Source organism: Pistacia vera, unplaced genomic scaffold (assembly GCF_008641045.1).
Source record: "Pistacia vera cultivar Batoury unplaced genomic scaffold, PisVer_v2 Contig32, whole genome shotgun sequence".
In the NCBI taxonomy this organism is placed as follows: domain Eukaryota; kingdom Viridiplantae; phylum Streptophyta; class Magnoliopsida; order Sapindales; family Anacardiaceae; genus Pistacia; species Pistacia vera.
Genome location: NW_022196135.1, coordinates 678,674 through 690,359, shown reverse-complemented (window position 1 = coordinate 690,359; position 11,686 = coordinate 678,674). Strand labels below are relative to the sequence as shown.

Below are 11,686 nucleotides of genomic sequence, written 5' to 3'. Positions count from 1 at the left end.
TTTTAATTAATGTAAAGATGGATTCTGGAAAGACATAAAGGTTAACAACATTTCCGTCAAGCCATTTTATTTATAACTATTAATCTAATGCAATTAAAAGATTTAGAGGTTGCATGTTGAGTTAACATTAAAAATACTATCTCCAACTTTTTTTTTCTTGTTCATTAGGTTAGATGGAGAGCATCTAGTCATCCTGCTTGAGTTGACTTCACCAACCGTTGATTAATGAAACCACTACACAACTTATATTCTGCATTCATGAATAATTGAATATACATCTGCACTGGCATAATTGCGTTGATTGAAGAAACCCCCTTGTCTTTAATTTCGGAATTTACCATGGCTGAATCGCTGACTTTTGGCCTCGTTGAAAAGTTAGGAACACTTGTTTATCAACAAATATCATCAACATGGGGTGTGAAAGATGAGCTAAAAAAACTCCAGAAGACATTGTCCTCTGTGAAAGCTGTGCTTTTAGATGCTGAGGAGAAGCAAGCTCAGCGTCACCAGTTAAGAGATTGGCTGCAAAAGCTCACCGATGCCTGTTACGATGCTGAAGATGTTCTGGATGAGCTCGAGGTTGAAGTTGTTCGGAAACAAGTTCTAGATCAGCAAAGCATTGGAAAAAAGGTACGCTACTTGGTATCATCCTCAAATCCACTTGCTATTCGTTACAAGATGGCACGTAAAACAAAAGAGTAAATTTCATCTCACTGAACGAGATGATAATAGGCGTGTTGTGAATAGAGGAAGGGAAATGACACATTCCTTTGTGGTTGCTTCAGATGTTATTGGTAGAGATGATCATTTAGAAGAGATCATAAAGCTAATAATAGACCACTCAAATGATGGTCAAAACTTGTCTATCATTCCTATTGTGGGCATTGGAGGACTTGGAAAAACCACTCTTGCAAAACTGGCCTACAATGATGATAGGATATGTAAATATTTTGATTCAAGAATGTGGATCTGTGTCTCGGACGATTTTGGTTTGAAACAATTAATGATGAAAATCGTCAAGTCTACAACTGGTCAAAATCGTAGTGAGTTGGATATGGATGAATTGCAGAAGATGTTGAGAGAGACTTTGAATGGTAAGAGATACTTACTAGTTATGGACGATGTTTGGAATGAAGATCGTAGCTCATGGATTGAATTGAATTGAAAAATATTTTGTCAGAAAGTGGTAATGGGAGTGTAGTCTTAGTAACCACACGTAGCGATCGTGTTGCCTCAATTATGGGCACAATGAGCGATGTTGATGCTGCTTGTCTTTGTTATCGAAATGTGCATTTAAGGAAGGGCAAGAGAAACAACATCCTAACCTGATTAAAATTGGAGAAGAAATTGTGAAAAAATGTGGCGGAATTCCTTTAGCAGTGACAACATTAGGAAGCCTACTATATTCCTCAACTGATGATCATGATTGGACATATGTGAGGGATAATGAGATTTGGAATTTAGATCAAAAGAAAGATGACATTTTACCTGCTTTAAGATTAAGTTATGATCAATTGCCATCTTACTTGAAACCATGTTTTGCCTATTGTTGTATGTTTCCTAAAGATTATAAGTTTGCGAATTTTGAATTAATTCAATTCTGGATGGCCCATGGGCTTCTTCAATCTTCTACCAAGAATCAAGATCTAGAAAGTGTTGGCATACAGTATTTAAAGGAATTAGCATCAAGATCTTTCTTCCAAGATTTTGAACTACAGTATGGTTTTTATACATTTAAAATGCATGATTTGATGCATGATCTTGCCATGTCATTGATGAAAAATGAGTGCTTAATATTGAACTCAGGTGACCAATGTTTTACCAAAACAATCTGACATTTGTCTTTGATTGATGTTGATACACACAAAATAAATCCTCCAAGCTTCTTATCCAATTTAGGTCAATTGAGATCCATTAATTCCTTTGAAATTGAAGGAAAAGGAGCTAGCCAAGAATTCATTGAATCGTGCATTTCAAGGTTCAAGTTCTTGCGAGTGATTAGACTAGATAAGCTTGGAATTGACGTATTGCCCAAAAGAATTGGTGATTTGAGGCATTTAAGATATCTCGGTATGAGGAATAATAAAAAAAGAAAACTCCCTGATTCCATTTGCAAGCTTCAACATTTGCAGACTGTATCACTTCTTTATTGTGAAGAATTAAAAGATTTGCCAAAAGACATTAGGTACCTAATTAATCTCCAATTGTTTGTGTTTACCACAAAACAGAGGTTTCTATCAAAGAATGGAGTTGGGTGCTTAAAACCTCTTTGGTTTTTGGGAATTTAGGGGTGTACGAATTTAGAATATTTATTTGAAGATATTAGTTATCTAAAAGCCCTTAGATCATTATATATTGGAAATTGTCTGAATCTAATCTCATTACCATATGGTATAAAATACCTAAACTCATTAGAGAATTTGATATTGGATGATTGTGAAAAGCTTAATCTTGCTTTGAGTATGGGAATAGAAAGGGAAGACAACCATCAAGACCTTAGTATCCCAAGGGCTCACCTTCGAGTGCATTTTATTAAAAAAATTACCACAGTTGGAGGAATTGCCACAGTGGCTTCTTCAAGGTTCAGCAAACACTTTGCAGAATTTGAATATTGAAGATTGTTCCAACTTCAAGGCGTTACCAGAGTCAATGCAGGATCTCAAATAACTTCAAGATGTTCATATTCAGGATTGTCTAGAACTGTCATCTTTGCCCAAGGATTTTAATTGTCTGACTGATTTGAGAGAATTACAAATTGAAAATTGTCCTAAACTGAGTGAAAGATGCAAACCAGAAACAGGTGAAGATTGGCCCAAGATTGCTCTTATCTCCAAGATTGAACTTGATGGAGAGATTATCAAATCAACCAAAAATTAGGTATGATTAATCCATCTATGTCTTCTTCTTCAATTGATTAGTAGGAAAATTTGTCATGAAATACTTGGTTTTATTTAAACCTTAAATTAACAATCTGATTGATTTATGTGAATTTTAAAAATGAAAGTATTTGAATTGCTAAAAACCCAATCTATTCTTAGTTTCTCCTTCTTTTCCTTAATTTATTGCATTTATATGTACTAGGAGAAGCTTGAACGGAATAAAAGAAAAGCTGGTAAATATTCAAGCGTACAAAAATTCAATTTCAATTGAAATGTCTGTATTTTAAACTCTAATTCTTCCAACTGACAGAAGGAACCATACATTTTACTTCTTCTTTGCATGTTAAGCATTAATTCAGGTTTGGGCTTGGGAATATAAATCCTTGTAATATTAGGTTTTTATAGTTTAAACCTAGTATATAAGCATCTTTTTCTCTTGTATGTGAGTGATAACAATCATAGGACAAATTACTTTCATTGTAATGAGAGTGGTGAGACAATATTGCAATAATATTGACTTTGTGTAATGTAGCTTGTTAATTGGGTGAACTAAGGTAAATCGCACATATTTCTTCTTTCTCTTTACTTTTTGTGGTTTGTGTGTTTACTAATTTTTAATTTCATATTACTCTCTATTCTTCCAGAAATTTCATCTGATAAGGGTAATTTTGTTCTTATTGAGAAAGTTGACAATAAATATGGTATAGCTAGGGAGAGGGAACCCACTTCTTTGTATGAGCTTTAGATGTTATTGCTAGAGATAAGGTGAAAGAAAACATCACAAAACTAGTAATGTCTCTAAGTGATGTTGAAGATCTCTCTATGATTACAATTGTTGGAATGGGAGGTTTGGGAAAAACTACTCGTGAAAAACTGGTTTGTAATGATGCAATTGTAGTTGAACCTTCTGAATTAAAAATTTCGATTTGTGTCTTGGAGGATTTTGATCTAAAACAATTGATAATAAAATTTGTAAAGTTTGCAACTAATCAAGATTATAGCAACTTGGATCTTAACCAATTCTAAGAAATATTGCAACTAATTTTGAGTGAAAAAAAGATCTCCTCATATTGGATGATGTGTGGAATGAAGCTCGTGAAAAATGAATTGAATTGAAATCTTTATTGATGATAGGCGCTTATGCAAGTAAAATTTTAGTCGCTACACATAATCATCGTGTTGCTTCGATTATAGGCAATATGTATGTATACACTTTACAAGGTCTTTCAAAGGATGAATGTTTGTCCTTGTTTATTAAATGTGCATTTCAAGAAGGTCATGAAAAGCAACATCCCGACCTAGTAAAAATTGGAGAAATGTGTTGGTGTTCCTTAGCTATGAGAACATTGGGAAGTCTACTTTATTCCTCAGCCGACCAACAAAATTGGATAAGCGTAACGGATAATGAGATTTGGAAATTAGAAAAAATGGAAAAAGATGTTTTTATAACCTTAAGACTAAGTAAGTTATGATCATTTGTCACCTTGAAACAATGTTTTGCTTATTATTCCGTCTTGTCAGAAACAAAGCAACAAGATACAAAAGGAGCAACTAGGTTGCCAAAGAAGGCAAGAAGAAACAGAATGGAAGAAGACTCAAAAAGTCTGTATATTGTATTGTGTCTATTGTTTTTACAATGAGTTTAATTTGTACAAAGAATCAAAGAACATTATAAGGAATCTAATCAAGGGTGCAATTACAGTATAATTTAAATAAGTTAATTCTTGGATATCTTGTAATCTACTTGATTCCATGATGCATGATCTCATCAATCTTTAATTTCATTCCATATTGCATCACTCCCCCTCAAGCTGGTAGTTTGTAGATGTTGAAAACCCCAAGCTTGTGAAGTAAATATGAATGTTGTCGACTACACAATGGCTTTGTGAATATGTTTGCTGGTTGCTCCAAAGTTCGGATATACATTGTTTTGATAACCTCTTCCTGAATTTTGTGTTAGACAAACTGACAATCAATTTTGATATGCTTTGTCATTTCATGAAATATAGGATTTGTCGCAATATCATTGGCAACTTTGTTATCACAATGTAAGATGACGGGTTTCCCTGTTTGTATATCCAAATCCTTTAGTAACCCAAGAATTCAGACAATCTAACATGTGGTTTTTGCAATAGCTCTGTATTCGGCCTCTGATGAACTTAGTGATATTGTTGACTGTCTCTTTATCTTCCAAGAAATCAAGGATCCCCAACTTTATACAGTAACTAGTGAGAGATTCCCTTGTCATTGGACATGTGCCCTAATCTGAGTCACAGAAGGTTGTTATATCTAAGTTCTTATCTCTAGGTAGAAGAAACCCTAAACTTGGAACACCTTTCAAGTATTTGAGCACCTTAGTTACTACTTCCGTATGAGATTCCTTTGGTCCATGCATGAATTGACTTAAGATGTGAACAACATGACTAATTTCTGGGCGTGTCATAGTGAGATAGATCAGTCTTCCACAAGTCTTTGATAGATGGCTGGATCCTTTAATGGAGGATCATTTTTTGAGGATAGCACTTCTTCATCATATTGTTGGCTTTTGAGTTTGGTGTTCTGTTCTACAGGAATCATGCTTGGTTTACATGTGGATAATCCAAAGTCTGAAATAAGTTCAAGAACATACTTTCTCTGGTTGAAAGATATGTCGGCAGGATACCTTGTAGTCTCAATTTCAAATAAATACGTTAGGCTAGTGTCAAACTACACCAATTGGTGCACAAGGCGCTTCGGTGATCTCAAGTCTAAGGATTACATGAACCACCATTTGTTGGAGTATTTGTTTTACAGACACTAGAGTAACCATCTATGTGGAATCCTCCAATGGGCTGATCCGATGAAGTTGCCTACAGCAAGCACCCATGTGTTGTACCAGGTTGTCTCCAAACAACCTTGACAAGTGAGATATGTCACTGTCTTTCGATAGGATCATCCAACACTATGATAGCCATACCGTATTATTTGTGCCCTAGGTCAGGATAATTTAGAATCTTTATTTGAAGATATTGGTGATCTAAAAGCCCTTAGATCATTATTTATTGCAAGTTGTCCGAATCTAATCTCATTACCACATGGTATAAAATACCTAAACTCATTAGAGAATTTGATATTAGATGATTATGAAGAGCTTAATCTTGATTTGAGCATGAAGGGGAAGACAACCATTAAGACCTCAGTATCCCAAGGGCTCATCTTCGAGTGCTTTTTATTAAAAATTTACCATAGTTGGAGGAATTGCCAAAGTGGCTTCTTCAAGGCTGAATAAACACTTTGCAGAGTTTGAATATTGAAGATTGTTCCAACTTCAAGTCGTTACTAGAGTAAATGCAAGATCTCAAATCACTTCAAGATGTTTACATTCTGGATTGTCTGGAATTGTCATCTTTGCCCAAGGATTTTAATTGTTTTATTGATTTGAGAGAATTACAAATTGAAAATTTCCCTACACTGAGTTAAAGATGCACACCAGAAATAGGTAAAGATTGGCCCAAAATTGCTCTTATCCCCAAGATTGAACTTGACGGAGAGATAATCAAATCAACCAAAAATTGGTTATGATTAATCCATCTGTGTCTTCTTCTTCAATTAATTATTAGGAAAATTTGTCATGAAATACTTATTTGATATGAATTTAAAAAATGAAAGTATTTAAACTGCTAAAAACCCAATCTATTCTTAGTTTCTCCTTCCTTTCGTTAACTTTTTTGCATAGCTTGAATGGAATTACAAGAAAAGCTAGTAAGTTTTCAAGTATACAAAAAAATCAATTTCAATTGAAATGTTTGTATTTTAAACTCTAATCCTTCCAACTGACAGGAGAAAGGAACCATACATTTTACTTATTCTTTGCATGTCAAGCATTAACGTTCAGTTGCAATCCTGTTTTTAAGGTACATAGTAACTTCTCTGAACTTCAACCCTTCAAAATTTAAATGTCTTGGTTTTGGTTATTACAATCCTCAAGATGGTCATAATAGTTGAGTTAATTTGTATTTCAAACGTATATCTAGCTCTCATGGAGTTTTCGTCGAATTGTTCACTTTGTAAAAGTGTGATGAAATATGGAAACTTCCAGATATCCATGCTGGAATCAAGCCATCACTAATTTACATTTATTCAATTAATTATTGTAATATCTTGTAATTAATCCTTTATTGTATTATTTCATTTATATTATTGTATTCACAACCATTATATAAATTGGCTGATGTATACACAACAATATACGAGAAATACATTTTAAATAAATTTTCTCTCTCTCTTGGTTGGTATTCTTCGGCCCTCATTTCTGCCCCTTTATCAAGCTTCTTCTGTTGGCATTCTTTGGCAATCTTTGACCTCTTTTGCCCACCTTTCAACTCAAACTCTGACATGGTATCAGAGCAATTCTTTGCTTCCATCAAAATCCTCTCTAAGCCATTGTTTTTTGAACCTGCAAAACAAGGCAATAGGATTAGATTAGTTTTTTTTTTTTTTTTTTTTTCCAAACATCACTAAATGGACCCAACCAAAACACCCATAGAATTGGACTCAGAGCCCACAGCCACAAATGAATCATTAAACACAAACCCAAGTGGCCCAACTCATCCAATAGGCCCAAACATACCAAACTAACCCAACTTATCTAACAAGCCCAAACACCCAACCTGATCCAACCCATCAAACAGGCCCTAATTACCAAGCCGGATCCAACTTCCAAACCAGCCTATTTCCATTTCGGTTTATGGGTCAAAACCCTAACCCGACGGGTCAAAATCCCTACCTGGTTTTTCAGATTCTTCCAGCCACCACCGGTTGACCAGAACTAGGGGATTCCCTTTTTCACCGATTTTCGATGGATATGAGCTTGTGCTCATAAAATAGCCCCTGACCGAAACCCAAAAGCATGCCGCCTGGGCTAGAGACTTCCGGCGTGCATTAATCACCAAAACTAAGGAAGGGTTCATCGATGGAACCCTTCCTCAACCCATAGAACCACACTTTCCCAACACTAGATAATCTTGGAATTGAATGAAATGAAGGAAAGGGAGTTAGCCAAGAATTCATTGAATCGTGCCTTTCAAGGTTCAAGTTCTTACGGGTGATTAAATTAGATAATCTTGGAATTGACCTATTGCCCAAAATAATTGGTGATTCTAGGCATTTAAGATATCACATGGATATATGGGGCCCTTATCACACTCCTAATCATGATGGGTCTCACTACTTCCTAACCATTGTAGATGACTACATTAAAGAAACATGGGTTTTCCTTATGAACAACAAAGCTAAAATGTATTCCCATATTGTATAGTTCCAAAATATGGTCCAAACTCAATTCCAAATAACGGCCTAGAATTTTCCAACAACCAAAGCACAACTCTTTTGATTTCTAATGGAATCCTTCATGAAAAGTCTTACATGTACAAACCTCAACAACACGGGATAGTCAAAAGGAAACACCGACGCCTACTAGAGGTAAGTACGGCCCTAAAACACCAAGCCAACATTCCAAACTTTTTCTGGGGCGAATGTGTGGTCACGTCAACTAATCTCATCAACTGAATGTCAACTACAGTTCTTAAAGGAAAAGCATCTTATGAACTTTTATTCGGAAAAAAAAACTTGATATCAACCATCTACAGGTCTTTGGATGTTTATGTTATGCTACAATTGTACTGGCACATGATAAGCTCAATGCACGGGCTAGAAGATGTGTTTTTATGGGCTATGCAATGCTATAAAAAAGATACAGGTTGTTTGATCCAGATCAAGGTGTTTTCTTTACAAGTAAGGAAGTGGTATTTTATGAAGAGATTTTTCCATTCACAAAAACATAATCTCCCCTCTCAACAAATCCCTAAAGTCTTTGAATATGCAGTATCTCCTAAACTTGTAGAGATCCCATCTTTGGACCAAAGTCTAGACATGCCATCCACAGTCAAGAATAATTCAGAAGAGAATGGCATTACTGATCTAGCTATCCCTGACACCAATCAATCTATTGGGGATCTACCAATTCTTCTGTTTTCAAAACTAGAATTAGCACCGGTGCGTCATTCCTCTCGCACAACCAGACCACCAATTAGGAGTACAGAGTATGTTTCCCTACCATTTCTAATTCCATCACCTACCCTTTGTCTACTTATATAGGGTATGGTTGTCTTTCCTTTTCCCATAAACTATTCGTCAACCAAATTTTTGTAGCACAAGAACCGAAATCCTATTTTGATGGAGTCCAATACCTTGAATGGCAACAAGCAATGGAGGAAGAGCTTAATGCTTTAGCCTTTAATCATACATGAGACATTGTACCACGACCTACTCAAAGAAAACTAATAGGTTGCAAATAGGTGTATAAAATCAAGCATTGAGCAAATGGGTTGGTTTAGTGCTATAAAGCACGTTTGGCAGCCAAAGGATTCACTTAGTGAGAAGGCCTTGATTTTCAAGAAACATTCTAACCAATTGCAAAACTTGGCACTGTCTATACTTTTCTGGCTGTGGTTGTTTCTTGAGATTGGCCCTTACATCATATGGATGTCCACAATGCATTTCCTCATGGTGATTTGGATGAAAATATCTACATGGACCTTCCTCTGGAGATTTGTAGATAGGGGAGAATATGGTAGGTTGTCTGTGAAGATACCTTTATGGATTGAAGCAAGCCTCGCTATAGTGGAATGCAAAATTTACAGAAGCCTTATTGAAGATGGGTTTCTACCAATCAAAGAATGACTATGCTCTCTTCACATGGAAAAATGAAGCATCCTATATTAGCCTCATTATTTATATGGATGATATTCTTATCACTGGAAATGACGCAAGGGCTATCGGAGCTCTAAAGGAGATGTTGAATAAAAGCTTCCGCATCAAGGATCTTAGAGCCCCAAAATTCTTCCTTGGCATTTAGATTGCGAGATCACCGGTAGGTAATTCTTTAAGTCAAAAGAAATATGCTTTAGAACTAATATCGAATTTTGGCTTATCAACGTGCAAACCTAGTGTTATTCCCATGGAACAAGATATCAAACTCACAAGTTTTGAGCACGACACTGGGAGACAGTCACAAGAAGAAGATAGTTATCTACAAGATCACACTAGTTATCAAAGGCTAGTAGGGCGCCTCATTTACCTTACAATGACTCGACCATATATAAATTATGCAGTACGGATCCTTAGTCAGTTTATGCACGCTTCTAGGCAATCTCACATGGATGATGCCACCAAGGTGATAAAATCCTTGAAAGGATGTCCTAGTCCAGGACTTTTGCTTCCTCGAGAAGCAAAGGTGAAAGTTTATGCTTATTATGATTCAGATTAGGCATCATGTGCAAACAAACTTATTTCATGGCAAACAAAGAAGTAGCCCATAGTGTCATTATCATCAGCAGAAGTTGAATATAGGGCTATGACCAACACAACATGTGAAATTCTCTGGATACTTAGGCTTCTGAGAGATCTTGGAGTTTTAGTCAAAGAAACTATTAAGCTATATTGTGATAATAAAGCAACAAATAACATTGTGGCGAATCTCGTGTTTCATGAAAGAACGAAGCATATAGAGATAGACTGTCATTTTGTCAGAGACAAGATTCAAGAAGGATTCATTAAGACTATGGATGTTCGAACAACAGATTAGTCGGTTGATATATTCGCGAAGGCTCTAGGAAGCAGACAACAATTGCATTTTCTATGCAAGATTGGCGTTTATGACATTTATAAACCACAAGCTTGAGAGGGAGTATTGGAAAGAAGGCTTGAATTGAGACATGAATTGAGGAATCAAAATAAAAATCAATTATCAAATATTACATTTCCTTCTTTATGCACATTTCGTCCTTATTGTAAATATTTTCTTTCCATTATGTTACATTCTTTTCTTGTATAAATTCACAACAATTGTACATAGGATACACAAGAGAGAAAACACAAACTTCTTTTCTTCACATCTTGTATTTGAGCATTCTCTAGTAAATTCTACCTTCTTTAGCTCAGATCTTTTTTACGGGAAAACATGATTAGGAGATGCTTTTTAACATATGATTTATTAGATGTATACGTTTTGAGTAATGCTATGTCATAAAGTTCTCAAAGATATTTTTATAAATTACCCTCTATTTTATAGAATTATCAGGTAGATTCTAAGTTTGGGTGTATTTTTCAAAGATCTCCTTAGGTTTTCAAAATTAATCAAAGAACATGTTTGGGGTTAAATGGTTTCATTTTACCTAATAGAGTTGTATACTATGACTATAGACATCTTTACTATTAGCATTAAAACCATTTTCCTCCCCTAAAGTATCCAAAATTATGTTTTGGTCCAATACTATCATATATTACCCAACCCACCCACCCCCACCCCCCCCCCCCCCCCCCCCCCCCCCCCCCCCCCCCCCCCCCCCCCCCCCCCCTATTGTCAATTTTCGCCATTAAATCCAATTGTTGACCACTATTGACAAATGTTGACAATAAAAAGATAAAAAACCCCTTGTTCAAGAAAAAATGAGTTTAAGAAGGTTTATGAAAAACTAATGTAGACCCCTCGTTTAAGAAATGGAATTTAAGTGAATGATGAAAAGACTAAATATCCTTGGTTTGAGAAAAAAAAAGTTTAAGAATCAGACTTAATTTGACATTTTTATATAAAATTTTTTAATTAAATTTATTGAAATATGGGTAACAAAATATTGATTTGACTCGAATGCCCTTGCAAATCATGTTCTTACATGTAAGAAAAAAACCTAAATATTCATAAAACCAAAAAACAATAAAAAATAATTTACAAACTAAAAAATGTACTAAAATTTTATTTACAACATTTT

The 11,686-nt window shown here is 35.1% G+C and overlaps 1 pseudogene; it reads left to right on the top strand.

Annotated features, from left to right (window-relative positions):
- The first annotated feature begins 339 nt into the window (after nt 1-339).
- Nucleotides 340-1,835, top strand: LOC116136799 (annotated as a pseudogene).
- Nucleotides 1,836-11,686: the final 9,851 nt, after the last annotated feature.